At 43.6% G+C, this 18704-nt stretch overlaps 1 protein-coding gene across 1 annotated transcript in view; it reads right to left on the bottom strand.

Moving 5' to 3' along the window:
• Window positions 1–18704, bottom strand: part of LOC144791046 (disintegrin and metalloproteinase domain-containing protein 9-like) — a 1785694-nt gene that overhangs the window by 68533 nt on the left and 1698457 nt on the right. The gene's annotated exons all lie outside the window — the stretch shown is intronic.

Here is an 18704-nt window from a genome sequence, read left to right as displayed (position 1 = left end):
AATTCTTAATTCTACAGTACCTATGGCAATACATATAAACATGTTTTCAGTTTAATACAGTAGTTGAATTGTGTCATTAGTAAATACATATACGTTTTTAGGTTTATGTGGCTGTTTTCTGAAAGAACTAGCAGCATGCCATACCATGTTTTTTTCTGGGAAAAAATGTACAGTTGCCTCAGCAAGCAAAAATCCTAACATTGTCATCTGCACTAGGGGTGGGCGAAAATTCCACTCCGCCTGTGGAGTTTTGCCCACTTTGCATTTCACTTGGAACGCAGAGTTACCGCAAAACTCTGCCAACAGCTGCGTGGTGGAGTTTTTTCTCGCAGGAGGCCTGCCAATGTGAAGTTGGTGAGCATGAGCAAGAATCTGCGTCCCCTAACATAATTTTAGGGTGCTAGAATGCCTCCCGGCAGGATTTGTGAATGCGGGCAGTGGCATTAGGTCATGAACGTTTGCGCTGAGGAAGGTGCTGCTTGAGTAGAAAATCTACTCGATTGGCAGAAAGAAGTAGTACCTTCTGGCGGGCCAAATGGTGCAGTTTGCACTGATTTAATAGTGCAGAACAAACTCCCGGTGTTAAAAATAAGTGTGAGGAGCGCGATTTGCTGAATTCCACCCGCTTGCGGAACTCCGTGGAATCTCACAGTGTTTTTACGTAAGTCCGCAGAATTCTGCAGAGTGAAACTCCATAGAATTCTGTGAAGTGAAATTCTGCAAGTTCCGCCCACCCTAACCACTCCCTACTAGCCTGAAGTACAAAAGGGTCTTTTTCGTTAATGTCTTCCACACTATTAGCATTAGATGGAGAGCGTAAGATGTCAGTTGCACTGCATAAGCAGTATGCACACTAGGCTTTGCATGGCTACCACTCACCATGGCTGAGCACAGTAATATCTACACTGCACCAGTTATGGGAAGGACAGCAGTAGAAAAGATGATTAAGTCAAGGTGAAGACCTGTCAATGTCACGCCCTGGCTATGCCCACTGTCTGGTAAAAAAATATCTATCTCATAGCCCTCCATACAGTTAAAGTCAAAGATCTCTGTTTAATGCTTCACCATAGGTCTCTAACAACCCGGATCTGAATGGATTCCTCAATTCAGTGCAAGGTGGCAATGTGGGCATCTCACTGCTGGCCAGGCCTGGGTACCATACTTCCGTGGGAGGAGTCGGGTTTGGGTGGATTTTGGAAACCTTGATGCCAGTTGAGGTAGGATGGGTGGTTCAGAGTGGCCCTTAAAGGTGCCTGTTTAGTTTTGGGTAGCAGGCTATGGTCACAATTCCGTAGTCTAAATGGGAGATAACTAGAGATTTGGCTGCAAGGTGTATGTCCGCAAACGGCAGGAATGGTTTGATTTTCCTTAAAATGTAGAGTTGGTGATTGGCTCCTCTAGTTGTTGTTCTGATGTGATCTTGCATAGTTAGGAACTTGTCTAAGGTTATGCCCAATGATCTAGTTGAGTTAACAATATGTGGGGGGCAATTGTGGGCTGTTATTTGTTTGTGCCAATCTTCATGGGAGCATGATGATTGTGGGAGGTAAGCAGGAGGCATTCCATCTTGAGAGTATTTCGCATATTGTGGTTATGAGATGTCAACAGTTGAGTTTCAGAAAAGCAGAGTTGAGAATAGTGATGTTGTTTGGTGAAGGCATTTTCATGTACAATTGTATATCATCGGCGTACATGTGATAGTGTACGTTTGTGCAATTCAGAATTTCGGTGAGAGGCTCCAGGTACAAGTTGAATAGTATGGGTGAAAGTGCGAATCCTTTTAGAACTCCAATTGAGACCGGCTTACTGTTAGAAAGGCTGTGGTTAATTTTGATTCTCTGCCTTCCATTTTGAAGTAGCGAAGTAAACCAATGTAAGACTGGACCCCATAAGCCCATCCTTTTTTTAAGGAGGTCAATCAAGTTGTTATATTTGACCGTGTTGAACGCCGAAGAAATATCAAGAAGTATAAGTAGGCAAGGTTCTTTCTGGTCAAGAAGTCTAAGGGCTTCATGTTACAAGAATAATTCTGGATTTTCAAAATGAATAATGCTAGCAAAGGACTAAGTGAAAAGGCAGTTGTGTAGTACAAGGCCAATGGTACGTTCTAGGTCAACAGTACCTTGGGAACAGGTTTATAATAATATACGTTATGTTATGTTAAATGAATTTTGTATAGCGCATAGCTACCCAACAAGGGTTTCCCAGCGCTGAACCCTGACAAAAGAGCAGAAGAGAAGAAACAGAGACTGCAAGAAATGCGAACTATTGGTTAAATAACCAAGTTTTCAGAAGTTTACGAAAATTCATATATGAAGTTTCATTGCGAAGTGTGATAGGAAGAGAATTCCACATGGATGGACCAAGGCAAGCAAACGAACGACCTCCCGTTCTTGAAAGTTTAATCCTAGGCACCAGAAATTTTCCTTGAGTGGTCAATCATAATAGGCAGGAAGGTTGGTAGGGTTGGACTAGGGTTTGCAAGTATTTAGGAGCAGAACCATCCTTGATTTTATACATATAGCTCAGGGCCTTAAACTTAACACGGTTTTCAACCCTGAGCCAATGGAGGTTGCGCAAAACACTGGAGGTGGGAGATGTTTTAGAAAGCTGACAGAGCAACCTGGCAGCAGAATTCTGTACCACCTGCAGTCTCCGTGTAACACCCTTATTTAAACCCAAATAGAGGATGTTTCCGTAGTCCATTCTAGATGTCACAAGTGCCTGGACTACGTTTTTTTGAGTGGAGATCGGGAGAATCCAAATAATTTTTCTCAACCATTTTAGAATGGTGAAACAAGTAGCTGCCACCTTTACTGCCTGCTGCTTCATGGATAATTTGTCATCAATGATAACTCCCAAATTGCGGATATGATCAATGGGCTAAGTTAGAGCACCCATTTCACTAGGCCAGTGCTGGGGACCCCAAAGATTTTTTATTTTTTCCCAAAATTAGGACCTCAGTTTTCTCGCTAAGCTTGAGTAGATTTACTTGCATCCTAGATGCAATATTCCTCAAGCCAGCCTGAAGAGCTGAAAGTCCAGATATCCTTTCAGTGGAAAGGGAGAAGATGATTTGGGTATCATTTGCATAGGAAAAAAGGCCCAACCCAGCCTCTTCTGCAATTGTCGCCAGAGGTTGAACATACAAAATGAAGAGAAGAGGACTTAGGATTGAACCTTGGGGTACCCCATAAGGAGAGGTATGAATTTTAGAACTAGCACTGGAAGAAAAAACTTGAAATGTCCGTTTAGTTAAGAAAGACGAAAGCCAGTCGAGCGCTAAACTGGTGACGCCAAGGGATTGCAAGGATTTGATTAGGGATAGTAATTTATTGCATTAATACCAAATTAGCCATGCGAAAGAAAGAAAATTAGAGGGAAATAAATCGGACGAGAAATGCTTACCGGCCTGAGCAGTTGGAGATCACGGCAAACATAGGGGGCAAATGGTAGCTGACTAACACACAACGGTGGGAAGGAGATTATTCATCGGACTCGAGGATGGCAGAGAGTGGCTCCGGTTATGCGACCAGTCCCTGAAGCTTCCAGCAGCTACGGTACATCACTCCATATGTTAAAGTGAGAAACGGAGTCAGAGAAAGCTGAGCGGCACGGCTGGAGCAGAGAGGGAGGCTCCGAGTAGCTCGCCGGACTTCCGCAACTGTGGTGAACTTTGGGGCTCCTCTCCACACAAGTGATGAGAAGCGGAGGAGGGGTGGAAGCTGAGCGAGCCATGGATGGAAGAAATTTATCAGGTGGCTATACATGGAGCAGGGGAGCATGTCCGAGGCAGGAGGTGAGCGCTAGAATAAGAGCACATGCCTCTCACCCACCCCTACACTCCCGGGTCACCGAGGAATAAAGGCTTATGAGGTTAAGAACAAATTATACAGAAAAAGAATAATGACATTTTAAAGAACTGAATTTCTAAACAACCGGTAACAAAGGTCTAAAAGATTTAAAGAACGAGAAAGTGGACAATCCTTGGCCTCATGAAAACTGGCTAGTCGATAGAGCTACATTTCGTCCAAAATGGCTGATAATACATAGAAAAGGAAAGAAGACCTCCGACATCGGTGCATAGAAACAAAAATAGGACTACCATAGTTAGATTTCCATAGTAAGCAAATAAGCGGCCATATTGGAACGGGCTAGCTGGTCTGACCACTCAATCTGACATGGCGGCCGCGAGGCTTCTTCATGGCGGCGCGCCGCCCTAAACATCTTCCTTCCCTGCATGTAAATGCCTGAGCCCCCAGGGAGAGCATGACTGAGGGGAGATACGGCGATTTGGCCGCTCTGTTAGCCATAATGCTGCTGCCAGAATAACGGTTGACTCTGGGACGGGGAGTCCTCCTCTTCCATACCCTTCGTCACACGCGACCCCCTGGGAAGTCTACCTGCAGACGCGCTGGCGCGGAGCTTTCGCTTCTGGGCCCCGTGGAGCTGACCTGTGGAGCTGACACCCGGCCGAACAAAGTGACGCCAGTCTCACTCAAAACACTAAACCACACCGACTTAGGGTCCAACATATGGGGATTTGAAGGAGTGGTGACGGAGGCAGCAATGGAAAAGAACACCCTCACAAGCAGCTGGGAGGAAAAGTGAAACCGAAACCGCCTTAGACACGGGACACCCTAAGTGGTGCCACAGTGAAGTGAAGAAGATGACATAAAAACTGTGTTCATTCCAGTGGGCGGTGACGGGAGCCTGCGTCACTACACTCTGTTGTCTCAACTCTGTGGCCTCAACTCTAAAGCTACCTTTGTATGATGCCCGGTGGAGCTACCTCGCGAACCATAGGGGAGATTAACTTTGAACTCCCTCCTTTGACTATCACTTACCTAGCCGGATTTCGGGCAAACGCTCGCGCGTCTCTCCTGACCTCATCTTCCCCCTCTCACTTCCCCCAACCCTCTCCCCCCTCCGCTCCTACTCTTTCCAGCTTCTGTCCTCTGCCATCACCTGCCCCTGCCCCTTGTCCCCACCCTGTTTCTCAGTGAACCTCTTCCCTCGACACTTGAGACCGAACTATTTTGTCTGATGCCAGATGGAGCTACCTGGTTTAGCTATAGGGGAGATGAGCCATGGATTCCCTCCTTGGTCGTCACCTACCCAGTCGGTCCTCAGACAGACTTCCTTTCGTCTCTACGGTTGTCTCTTCCCTTATCCTCACTTTCTCACCTCCCCTACCACCCACTACTTCTCTCTCTCCTCTCCTAATGTATTGCTGATTGTCTGATGCAATTTGTAATTGTCGATCTTTTTCTGTTATATTGTTGAACCACATTGTTCCACTTCCTTTCGTCTCTCCTGTCCTCTCCTCCCGCATCCTCCCTCTATTTTATGTCTCTCCTTCTCTCCTCTCTCAATGTATTGAGACAGAACTATTTTCTCTGATGCCCGATGGAGCTACCTGGTTTAGCTATAGGGGAGATGGGCCGTGGATTCCCTCCTTGGTCGTCACCTACACAGTCGGTCTTTAGACAGACTTCTTTTTGTCTCTCCTTATTGTCTCTTCCCTTATCCTCACTTTCTCACCTCCCCTACCCCCCACTACTTTTCTCTCTCCTTTCTCTCCTCTCCTAATGTATTGCTGATTGTTTGATGTAATGAGTAATTGTTGATCTTTTTCTGTTATATTGTTGAACCACATTGTTCCACTTCCTTTCGTCTCTCCTGTCCTCTCCTCCCGCATCCTCCCTCTATTTTATGTCTCTCCTTCTCTGCTCTCTCAATGTATTGAGACAGAACTATTTTCTCTGATGCCCGATGGAGCTACCTGGTTTAGCTATAGGGGAGATGGGCAGTGGATTCCCTCCTTGGTCGTCACCTACCCAGTCGGTCTTTAGACAGACTTCTTTTCGTCTCTCCTTATTGTCTCTTCCCTTATCATCACTTTCTCACCTCCCCTACCCCTCACTACTTTCCTCTCTCCTTTCTCTCCTCTCCCAATGTATTGCTGATTGTTTGATGTGATGAGTAATTGTTGATCTTTTTCTGTTATATTGTTGAACCACATTGTTCCACTTCCTTTCGTCTCTCCTGTCCTCTCCTCCCGCATCCTCCCTCTATTTTATGTCTCTCCTTCTCTGCTCTCTCAATGTATTGAGACAGAACTATTTTGTCTGACGCCCGATGGAGCTACCTGGTTTAGCTATAGAGGAGATGGGCCGCGGATTCCCTCCTTGGTCATCACCTACCCAGTCGGTCTTTAGACAGACTTCTTTTCGTCTCTCCTTATTGTTTCTTCCCTTATCCTCCCTTTCTCACCTCCCCTGCCCCCTCCACTACTTCTCTCTCTCCTTTCTCTCCCCTCGTAATTGTATTGCTTAATTTTTTGATGTATTGTGTAATTTGTTGAACTTGTTCTGTAACATTGTTGATTCTCATGTAAAGCGCTATGATACCTTCGGGTCTAGCCAGCGCTATATAAAAGTCTTTTAAATTAAAAAAAAAATAATAATAAAATAAATAAATAAATAACAGCAGCGCTCAAGTCGAGTAGTATAAGAGCCACGGTGTCCCCCAAGTCCAATCGCAACATTTCTGTTACTCCAAGAAAAGTGGTTTCAGTAGAATAACCGGTCCTAAAACCTGATTGAGAAGAGTGCAGAAAGTCAGTAGATTCGACAAATTGAGTTAATTGCAAATTGACATGCTTTTCCAAAATTTTTGAGTAGGTTGGAAGCAAAGAAATAGGCCTAAAATTGGATGTCTGAGTTGGGTCTGCAATGGCTTTCTTTAAAAGGGGAAGGACCATGGCATGTTTCCATTCCGACGGGACAATAGCTTCTTGAATAGAGGCATTAAGTAACTGCATAATTACTGTAAGAAGAGGTAATTCCATCTGCTGCAACACAGACACAGGGATAAGATCACATGGAGAGCCGGATTTAACACTGTTCACAATCTTTTTAAAAGAATTAATGTCAAAGAGTGCCCAGGTATCTAGGCTGGTGGCCTCCTCCACACTATGGGCCGACTCAGACGTAGAGAGTGACATAACAGATGTCGCTAACTGAGTATTTTGCAGTGAGGAATGTATTTGCTATACTTTGTCCACAAAGTAGTTAGCGAGACAGTCACATTGTTGTTCATTGAGAATGGGAGGTAGGGACTGTGTATCGAAACCAGTGAGTTTTTTCACCATAGAGAACAGGGTATGTGAACCGTTCTGAACTTTGGAAATAGTGGAGGACACATAGTCCTTCCTTGCTGATTTACAAAGAGCTTGATAGTATTTTAGCGCTTGCTTATATTTTAATTTGGAGTCCTGTGTGTAATTCCTTCTCCAATTCCTTTCCAGAGCTTTACATTTAGTTTTTTCAGATTTCAATTGCTCTGTCAACCAAGAAGCTGTAGGACAATGGTTGTAGATTTTTTTAATCCATTGTAGGATTGCTGCTTTCCAATGGCACCTCATAGAGGTGCATTTACATAAGACTCCCTGTAAAAGATTAGAATTTTATTATATGGATGAACTGGAACCTTTGTTTTTTACATTTCCACAATCAAGTTTGATAAATTACTTTTTAGATGAAATTGGTGGACTTTCTGTTTTAGAGTAATTTGTTTACAACTGAAATAGTTAGGAATTATAGACTAGTCACTAGTACTGCTGATACTACAAACGATCTGAGTGGTAGTGAAAGTAGGTGTAAGAAATTGGTTTATTATTTGGTGTAGGTGACAGCCAACCTCAAGAAATAATTAGAACTCTTGAACCTTTAAAGTCACTAAAATAACCTGAGGTCAATCCACAGGTAGCAAAGACACAGATCGTACAGGGCAATGTGTAATATACTTATGTAGTACCAAAACCGCAATAAATCCAAAATACTCAAGAAAAACTGTATTGGCACCCTGTTCTCTCCCTTTCAGATGTGGCCCAAGTATTACAGGTGACTCAACAGACCTGTTAAGCAGAATTTGACAGTGCGGTGTCAGAGGATGCCCACTGCCCCCACTCCGAATATTCTGTGGTGTTCAGATGAGTTATCTCTGCCCATACAGGCCAGAGTATTGTTTGCTCCTGGTACGCATTTCACACCGTGCTCACACTTATTAAATGCTGAGTATGTGCTCGGAGAAGCTGGAAAGCTAATGCAAATTAGCTTCCAGGAACTTCAGGCAGGGAAAAGGAAACTTTCTAAAATGTTCTTTTACTTATTATTTACTAAAAATTCAACTTCACTCTTGAATTGGAATTTAATAACTATTAAAAATACTGGTTGACATTTTTTTTAGCTGGTCCCTTTTCCTGAGATAGCAGTATTACTATTTTAATATGCGCTGTAGTTTTCTACATAGGACAGCTAACCCGTCCAAAGAGAAAATAGCTTTTTGGGGCATGTTACTGTAGGAACATAGTCATTTTCTATATGTTCCACTTTTAAATGCAATTCATCCTACATTGTGGGCTACAAGGGTTACATGGGGGTGACTCACTAATATTTAAAAGCGGGCGGGTTTAATCACTAGAGGAATCGTTTTCTGTATAATTAGTTACAATTTCTTTATGTATATAGTGTATGGAATGGGTGACCACATAAGTGTCAATGAGATAAGAGCAGCAACAACAAGCACTGGCGTTGCCAGTAGGTCTCGTAGAATGCAGTGCATCCTTCTTGCTGTAGTAGGGCGATTGGGTGGCTGTTGGTAATTAGAGAGTGGCCGGAGGGAAGCCGGATGGGGGCAGGAGAGCTGAGATAGTGTGTTAGGGGAGAAGAAGCCGCAGAGCGCACGCTGGGCGAAGCCCTTTGATGTGCTGTGCGGCCGTGAATGCGCGTGCTTGTTTGCTCACGTGATTCACGTGAACTTAAAGAAAACCGCACAAACGAAACCCTTGGTTTCACGATTGTTTTCAGCACTTGAATTCTCGCTCCCTCAATGCGCTTGCGCGCATTGATAGGTCACGAGACCTAAAAAACCTCTAATTCTCAACATAAATTTGTGCTTCAAGAAGTATACACCTGTTTTGTGTTTTGTTCCTTTGCAGTCTTCATAGATCTGTTCATGTTAAAATAAGGAATTAATTTTTCAAAATTACTCAATGTAAGCTACTGCTCAGAGCTTATTACAGATGACTTCTTAACACATGAGAACGAGTAGAAGAAAGAATTCCTTGTGGGCACTTTTACCTGTTGATCTAAGGGTCTATTGGGTTCCCCACTCCTTCCTTTTACTAGAGGTATATAAGTGGCATTTAACTTGTAGGCCCTGAATGTACTTTCTACATCATATACTAGTTCCTTACCAACAGGTTAAATGTGCCATTTAGGAATAAGGCGATGCAACCATGTTTAAAGGGGGAGTACAGGCACTCTACTCCTAATTATCAGGGGGTAAAGTGCACATAATTCTAAACCCGCAAAGCAGAAAGAGTAAAAATCTGAAGTGACCACACAGAAAAAATCGGTTTCCTACAGTAGAAGTCTTCCTTACCTTAAAACTGGTAGGATTTTATGGAGGATTACATGTGGTTTATATGTCATTATTTCCACGTATCACAATAACATCTAGATTTCCAATAAAAACAGTTAATCAACACAGGTTACAGCTTGATTGTTCTTAGCTGCATGTCAATACAGCTTTCCATTTTGGAGATGGGAGGGCCTATTCACAAACTAAAAACATACTACAAAATGCTATTCACAAACCTATGTGTGGAGCTTCTTCTGAGTTAGGAGTTGCTGTGCACCTTAATACATGTTTTAGTAGTAAATGTGGGAGGGATAAGGTAAGTGGTTGGAGAATGGAAAATAACACCAAAGGGGAGAAGAGTTGGAAGGAGTAAGGAGACTTAAGGGCAGGTCAGGGAGGGGTTTAGGGAGGATGTGAACCCTCCCATAAAGAGAATGTCCATTGCTATTCACAATTGGCACGTTTAAAGTTACTACAGGGAAAAAGAGACCCAAAATGGTAGGAAGGTACTCCAGCTCAGAGCTGAAGTAAGTCCAGCACCACACATGGCCAACCGATAATACTGCAACACCCTCTCCTAGAAATAAATGCAAATTGTGACTTAAAATTTAAAAAAAACATAAAAATGTTAAAAAAGTTATATAACAAGAGATTTGTGAAATATACTTAAACAATTTGCAATTAATTCCAGTCATCACGTTTAGTAATTATTAATGTATAATACATTAATATGTTTTTCAATTAAACTTGAGAATATGTTTCTTTAATTTAATATACCTAGCATTTGTCTTCAGTAGTTGTACATATAGAATAACAATTATTTATATTGATATTTATCATATATGAATTTGCACAACTTTTTACAAGTTTCATAAACGTATTGACTGTTTCTGTATTTTACCCGAGGGGGACTCAGCAGTCGAGCAGAGATCTCCATCTGATAAACTATAGGGAAAAGTAAAAACAATTGCCAAAATATTTTTATGCTAAATGCTATTTTAAAAATGTTTATATATTTATGTTAGATTTAGAAGTAAAAAACATATGGAGACTCCGCATCTGTAAGGCTGTTTAATGTTTGAACCTTTTGAAATACCGGCATACCATTCTGAGACAACTGTTTACTTTGCATAATGTTTCCAACTAACATGTTAACCTCAGTTGAAAATAAAGCTGTCTGTATATGCTCCCACGCATTAAAACATCTATCCAGAACAACATTCAACCACAATATCTCACATACTATACTTAGGGGAAACATTATAAACTCATTGATAAGCACACACACATTAGATCCACAAACCATCCCTGCTTCGATGTTATTACTCTTTCACATTTGTACCTTTTGTGCTACATGTATGATGTCTCTCTCTCCCGCATGAGGAGCCTCTGCCCTGTGTGCGGAGGTTCTTTCTCCTTCACACGCAAGTTGGAGAGTCTGTGCTGGGAGTGGATCTCTGCCTACCGCAAATAAACAGGAAATGAAATGCAGGAAGAGGAAGTTGGTCAGTTTGTTGTAATTCTGAGCCATTTTCTGCTCCAAGCATCCTCCTCTTGCACCCTGCCGCTCATTGCCATACTCTTGCCCACACACACGGCAGACAGACTTGAAGAGAAGGCCATCCCTTTTTCTGAGACTGAATTGGAAATCCTCAAGAAGTGGCTCATTGGCAGGTACCCGCAGATTTATCAGGGACCAGAAATGCAACTGAGCAATGCAGTGTGTGCCAAAATCTGATGGAACTTCACCACATACTGCAGTGCAGTGAATGTCCATAATTAGTAGCGGAAGGCGTACTGTTAGCTCTGGGAGGCCCTTTGTCACATGGCCTATAATAAGGCCCAAGACATTATGGGCCTGACATTCCAGTCATATACACGTCACCCCCACATGCCACCACTGAACCAGAGGGTCTTGAAAGCTGCCTGGCGGACCCTCTATTCTCAGCTTGAAGAATATGAACAGCAAGTGCATTTGTATTAGTATTTGGCACATAGTTAGTTCCACGTGACTTTTGAGAGTGCTGTCCTATATTGTGTTCAGTGTGAGCTTTGTCACACCTTACTTATTCTATTTAACATGTTTTATTTTTATATGAAGTTTTGGAAATTCACATTTAATAACATGCATGTTTAGTGTGTGTTTTCTGTGTCTTGACTACTAATCTGTTTATGACATTATGGAAATGCTGACTCCTTACTTCTTAACCACCATACATTTGCAAAGTTTTACTTTCTAGGTTTACACAATTACTAAATGAAGTGAAATTTTGATGTCCATAAATATAGACCATTTTAACCTCCTTTGAGATGTTTTGTAGGCTGATGGGAAAATGTCTCCTCCAAGATAAATAATGTGTGGAACCAGTTGTGAATCTACATTTCCAATAGGTAAAACATTTCTTTTACATAACACAACTAATACCAATCCATTCATCTACTTTGAATGGCTATTTCCAAAGCTCGATTGTGAATTATCAGTTTTAAGGTCTTCAAATTCCCAAAATTTTAGTAAGAAAAGTTTACATTCATTTTTATTGTGTTATATAAACGTTACAACATATAAAATCGACATTATAAAGCTGCATGGGTGTGCATGCTTACACAGATCTATGAATGATGGATACAAATAGAAGAGTAGCAAACATGCTCTGAGTGTAAATAAGGCAGAAATAAAGCAGCAAACAGTGTGTACATTTGTGTGTTATAAGGAGTGTTGTTGAGACTGTACAATTAGGGAACTGGGTCCTAATGTGGAATAGAAAGGAACGTAGGGAGCAAGATGGAGGGGGTTACTGCAGGGTATTTCTGTAAAGGAGTCGAGACGCAGAGGCATTAGCCATGTGGCCCAGGTTTACTGAGGCAGGAGGAAGAGTGGAGTGCACTGGGGATGGGCAAAGGTGGAAGAACATTGGCTAGGCAATGGCAATAAGAGGGGGAGGCGCGAATCTACTATGGGGGAAGATCGTAATTCCCAGTGTGCTGCAAATACTGCAAGAGGAGGGTAGCCCATTGACGGTAAATGGGCCACTTGTCGAGCTTATGCACCTCTTCATAGTGAAGGGCATCCTTTTTTGCTATCCCTATTTGCGGACTGCTCCAAACCAGGCAGCCAGTGGGGGAGTTGCCAGGGAGTGCCAGTGCATGGTGAGTGTGCACTTTGTGAGGTGGAGCATCAGGGAGGCGAAGCAAGCATGCACCTTGTGTTTTCTGTGCCAATTGAAGATGCAAAGTGAGCAAGCTTCCCAGGTGTGGATGTTTGTGAGCTCTGTGACCTGCTGCAGTACAGCATTCACCTTTTCCCAGAAATGATGGAGGGCTGGATAGGACTTAAGCATGTGCGTCAAGTTTAAGTAAAAGTGCACGTGCCGGCTTGGGGGGAAAATCTATTTATCTGGGCTGGGGTTAGGTATGCTCAATGAAACATGAAGAGTTGAAGGTTTCTAAAGAATGAATGACACCTGTTGAGAAAACTCCAGGGCTGTCTTCCAATCTTCATAATGAAATCTTCAAACTCATCCTCCTGTTTGTACCGCAGTGTTCCAAGGAAAGCATTGTTAAGTTACGAATAGCTTTGTACAGCCAGGTGATGAAGTGATGACTGATGCCCATTGTGAGAAGAGTTTGTAGTGCAATGTGTGTAACGGGCTCTGCCTCTGTGATGCTCCATAGGGTACAGCTTGTATTCCTGAGTTATCAAAGTAGGAGGTGTATGCATCACAGCAATTGGTCTGTATGAAGTTGGTGTTCTGTTGCTTTACCCTAGTTTACTGGGAGTCGGGCAGCCCTTGCAAACTACTCTAGTGTGTTCTGAGGTGCGGAAAGGTCAGAGGTGACATCTCTTAGATAAATAAGGAGGTCGCCGGCATACAGGAACACCGTGTGCATCCTGTCCTCCAGGGGTATGCCTCCCTCGTGGCCCTCATCCCATAAGGGTATGGCTAGAGGTTCCATAGTGAGGGAAAAAAGTAATAGATATGAGATGTCCCAGGCAGACTCAGGATGTCAGGTTGCTGTAGAGAAGTTGAGTGTATGTGAGAAGTTGTGGTTCGACCCCAATTTGAGTCAAGAACTGGAGAAGGTAGTGCCACGTCAGAGTGTCAAAGGCATTCTACAATTTTAACAGGAGCGCTCCCGGGTACTGCCACTTAACACAGTCTTGAATGTGAATCAACCAGCTAATGTTTTGAGAGGTGCTGCGTCCAAGGACAAACCCTTTCTGATCTATGTGGATTAGGTCCAGGAGAATCCGGGTGTAACAGTCTGCCAATATTTTACCCAGTATTTTACAGTCCGCTTCTAATATGGCAATGGGCCGGTACAATGATGGCTTTGTTGGATTTCTACCTAGTTTCGAGATTGTCACCAAGTGTAATTACCGGAGTGACTGGGGGAGTTTGCCTGCATTCCACCCCGCCTCATACATGTCAGACAGTCTGGGTGACAGAAGGGCATAAAAGGTGCTGTAATACTCAAGTGGGTGCTGCCTACCCCTGGGGTTTTATTATGGGCCGAATTCCTGGCTGCTTATGCAATGTCCTCTGTGGATATTTTAGTATTGAGGGCAAGTCTAGTGGGGGTGGGAATAAGGGGTAAATTGATGCCCGTGCGGATGACGCTATACTGCTCCTTGGAGGATCAGACAGGCATGGAAGAGGGTGGAGTAATAAGTGTGGAATAGTTATAGTATTTCATCCTGAGCATAAATGGGGGTACCAGTGGGTGTAATCTGCTCCGTAATCGGGGCTGTAGTACTTTCCTGCCATGCTAACTAGCCTAGAAGTCGGCTGGACTTGTCCCCTTCCCTGTGAACTTTAGCTGTGTGGGCTGTGAAAGTGAAGAAGTGGAGGTGTTCAAAGAGCAGTGTATATGAAGTTTTTGCGGGTGTTAGTTGGGGGGGGGGTGTTCGCGGGGTTATGACCTGCCGCCTTACTTAATTCCACAAGGTGGTTCTCACTGTCTGGCATTTCCTTGTCTAAGGTTTTACGAACGCCTTCCACTTGCTGTATAAAGAGGCCCGTGTCACCATTTTAAAAGACACCTGAAGGTGCACCTTCATGATGCATTCTTTAAGCTTTTATGTGTAGGGGCAATGTTAAAATAGAAATCGTACATGTTTACGCTGTTTTATTAAGTTAGCATTTGCTGCGCCATTTTCTATTTGGGTGGAAAAAACAACAGGAGTATAATGCATAGACCAAAGTGGGATCAGGGTACAAGCATATATAGAACAATATCCCACAAGGTAATATTTAGAAAGACAATTAGATACACATGCTCAAAGCATTACCAGCAAAGACAACAAGGAGACTCAATTAAATTGAATGAATGTGCATATAGCATCTTATATTAAAAGCTTACAATGTACAATTAATACAGTTAAAGCAGCACTGTATTGACATAAATGCAAAAAGCAACCTCAATTGCACTTGGTGCTCAGTGTGAGTGGGTGACACAAATGCGACGCAAGTGACAATTGTGCACCGCAGGGGACGGCGCAGGTGAAGTGAGTGACAAATTATATACAGTGTAGTGAAATCCAATGGCTAACGAGTTAATTTCTAAACTGATTGATAGTTCAACATTGATAGTTCGGCTGGGCCATTGTTGAGAAGGCGCGCCGTAAGTTGAGCTGTGGGTAGTCGACGACCGTTTCGATCCTCTTTAAATAGGGATCGTCTTCAGGACAGGGTTGCTTGGAATTGGAGCAGTGCTGAAGGGATAAAAAGGAAGGATGGGGGGGGAGAAGCAAAAATCATCTAATGGATACAGGGTGGGGGGAGCGTGGTAATAACTCAGAGAAATGTCACTTTAAACCAATTAAGGAAGGACTACAGCGAGGGAAAGCGGAGGGCGGTGGAAGGGGTGGAAGGCGGCGTGCGGGAGGGAGGAAATAACTGGGTGAAAGAGAACTGCAAATACCTTGGCCGGAACACTTCAGGTAGAAGGGGGCCAATAAAAAGGAGCGGGTAGCGGTCCGTAGCTTTCAACTGAAGTGAAGTGGCACTGGGGAAAGGAGGAGAAATATATCAGGAAGCATACAGGGACCCGTAAAAAGGGGGCAGGCAAACAAGGTACCAACTGTTACCTGGGTGTGGGTGCAACTTGATTTGTGGCGAATCAGGTTCTCGGGAGGCACCCTACCAATTCAGGTTCCCGGAAATACTGCAAAGACAGTGGGTAAAACGGGAAATTGAAACATATAATATTGGCCGGCGATCAGCATGGAAAAGGAGGGTAGACCATAATTATAAAATAAATTACCTAAGTTTAATGACAATGAATGTCGGGTGCTTGCAGAAGTCGGGGGTAGTCTGGGATCACAGGTTATTCATAACTTCATCCCGGTAGGGGAGATCGTAATTTCGATCACGCATGGGAAAATTAAAGGCTGCGGAAATAAACAAGCGTGTAGAATTATGCGCCTGTCACCGATCCCGCAAGGTAGGTGGCAAGTGGGGCGAGAGGTAGGGACACGATGTCAATTACCTGAGTGGATCAGCGGAAGGACGTGTAGATCGTCCGGTCGGGAGTGGATTTTGGCTGCCGCCGTAGGGGCGAACGGGTGAAGAAGGAAAGGGAGAACAACGCGACCAATCGGGAAGGCTGTGGGCGTGGTGTAGGGCGGGACTGGCGGGAAGGAGGCAATGACGTATAAGGGGTGAACAACGGCAGAGTCATAACCAGTTGTAGCGAAGGTCACTAAGCGACGTAATACAACAATTAATGAAGTGGTAGTTACAGCTGGGTGATCGGGGATGAGACACAAATGTCCACATGGACGGGAGGCAGATCACAGCAAAGATATAACTCCATTAAGTTGGCATCAGGGTCAGTATCTTCCAAGTAAAACAGTGTATATGTGTACATTGAGAGGGTAATACAGTGAAATCTACAATGATATAATGCTGTTAATGTGTCCCTTCAAAGATGATATACCATTAATAACAATTCCAGTGATACATCCTGGATACAAAACAATGTACATATGAATCTATTTAACCCAATAGGTGTGGGGTGAGGCCCGTGGGGGGCCACGATGGATGTAATAAACCACAGGGCAGTTCAGGATCATGACTGTAGTGTGAAATAGGGCATTGGCTGGAGGAAAGGAATGCTCAGAGTCTTCAGGATCATGACTGTAGTGTGAAATAGGGCATTGACTGGAGGAAAATAATGTTTTGAGTCCTTTGTTGACTGTGTCACACAGTGTCATCCATTTGCATTCAGCTTTATTTAGTAGTATTCTGATGTCGCCTCCTCTCATGGGTAAAGAAGGTTTTTCAATCACTTGCCACTTTAAGTCAGTGTCTGCATGATTATGCTCCAAGAAGTGCGTGACCAGTGGGGCAGTTGTCACTTTGCAGTTGATCCTGCTTTTATGCTGTATGATACGTTGTTTTACCATTTGTGTGGTCTGCCCGATGTATGTAAGGTGACACGGACAACTGATGGCGTAAATCACATTCTGAGGGCGGCAGTTCGTCAGTTTTTTCAGTTTGTATGTTTTTCCTCCATGCGTGAATTCTTTAGTGTTGGTAGTCAATTCGCAAACACTGCAACTTTGGCATCTGTAATGACCTATGATCGGGTCAAGGCCCCACGATGCGGTAAGCGTCTGTGTCATCTCCACTTTCTCGGGCCATGTAATGGCGTGGACAAGGTGGCTAGCCAGATTAGCTCCTCGTTGGTACGAGAACAGTGGTGGATCCTGGAAGGACTTAAAGGGGCGTAGAATTTCCCAGTTTCTCTTGATGATTTTGGAGATGGTGTTGCTGGCGGGATTGAATTTGGACACAAAGGGTATCCTCGTCATGGGGGGCTTGGATTGGGATGTGAGAAGGATGTCTCTGTGGCAATACCATGCCCTCTTGCGAGCTCGTGTAACCAAACGTTTTGGGTATCCTCTACTAACCAGCTTAGCAGTGAGAATTTCAGCTTCACAAAAGTAATCCTTGGGCCATTTACAGTTGCGTCTGATACGCAAGAATTGGCCAAAAGGGAGACAATCTCTCAGCCCTCGCGGATGGTAGCTAGAGTATTGGAGCAAGGTATTCCTTTCCGTGGGTTTCCGATAGAGGACAGTTCCTAATCTGCCCTCCTCGGAATGGATGGTGACATCAAGAAAGGGGAGATCATTGTTGGTGCAGTCACTGGTAAACTTCAGATGTTCTTGAGATTGGTTCAGCCAGGTTATGCATAAGTTGAGTGAAGGGATACTGCCATTCCAGAGGAGCAGGATATCATCAATGTATCTCCGCCATAGAATAATCTGGCAGTTGAAGGGATTATGGCTGGAGAGGATGAGAGTTTTTTCGAGATGATGGACAAACAGGATAGCGAAATTTGGGGCAAAACAGGTCCCCATAGAGACTCCCTTGATTTGGAGATAGTACGTATCCCGATACAGGAAGTCGTTGTTCTGTAGGGCTATCCTTAATAAGTTCATAACAAAATCCGTAGGGATGCGTGTGTGTTGGGGTCTGAGTTGTAGTAGAGATTTAATAACTTCCAGTCCTTCTTGGTGAGGAATATTTGTGTATAACGACTCAATATCGAGTCCGGCCATAAGTTGTGAATCTGGATCGAAAGGTAGTTCTTCTATGATGTTAATCAGATCCGTTGTGTCGCGAATGAAGGTATCGGTACTAGGTACAAATTCCTTGATGATCTCGTCAATATATTTACCCAGTGGCTCCAAGATAGACCCGCATCTGCTGACTATTGGTCTTCCTGGTGGATTTTGACGATCCTTGTGAATTTTTTGAAGTACATATAGTACTGGTGTACGAGGGTGTGGGTTGTTTAGAAAATCATATTCTTTTTTGGTCAAGATACCTGTTTCTCTGGCTTGTCCAGTAATAGATAGTATTTTTGTTCTGATGTCATTTGTAGGAACCTTGGCCAGTTGTCGGTAGTGATTGTTATTAGCCAGCTGTCGATAGATTTCCTGGTCATATTGGCTGACTCACATTACCACGATGCCCCCGCCCTTGTCTGCTGGCTTGATGATAATTTCAGTATCGTTTTTCAGGGTGACGAGGGCATGTTTCTCAGTTACGGGTAGATTGTAGGGTACATACTGGAATTTGGACTGAAGTTCATTGATTTCTTGCATGACTCGGCGTTCAAAAGTTAAAATCTCAGGAGGCATGGCGTGGGACGGAGGATTGAATGTGGAGGGTGGGCGAAATTGTGACTGTGAGATTAGATTCGAATCAGGTTTGTCGGCAAAAAATTGTTTCAATCTGATGCGCCTAAAGAATCTGAGGAGA

The sequence above is a fragment of the Lissotriton helveticus genome, chromosome 11 (genome assembly GCF_964261635.1).
Source record: "Lissotriton helveticus chromosome 11, aLisHel1.1, whole genome shotgun sequence".
Lineage (NCBI taxonomy): Eukaryota > Metazoa > Chordata > Amphibia > Caudata > Salamandridae > Lissotriton > Lissotriton helveticus.
This window is presented reverse-complemented; position numbering and strand designations above follow the sequence as displayed.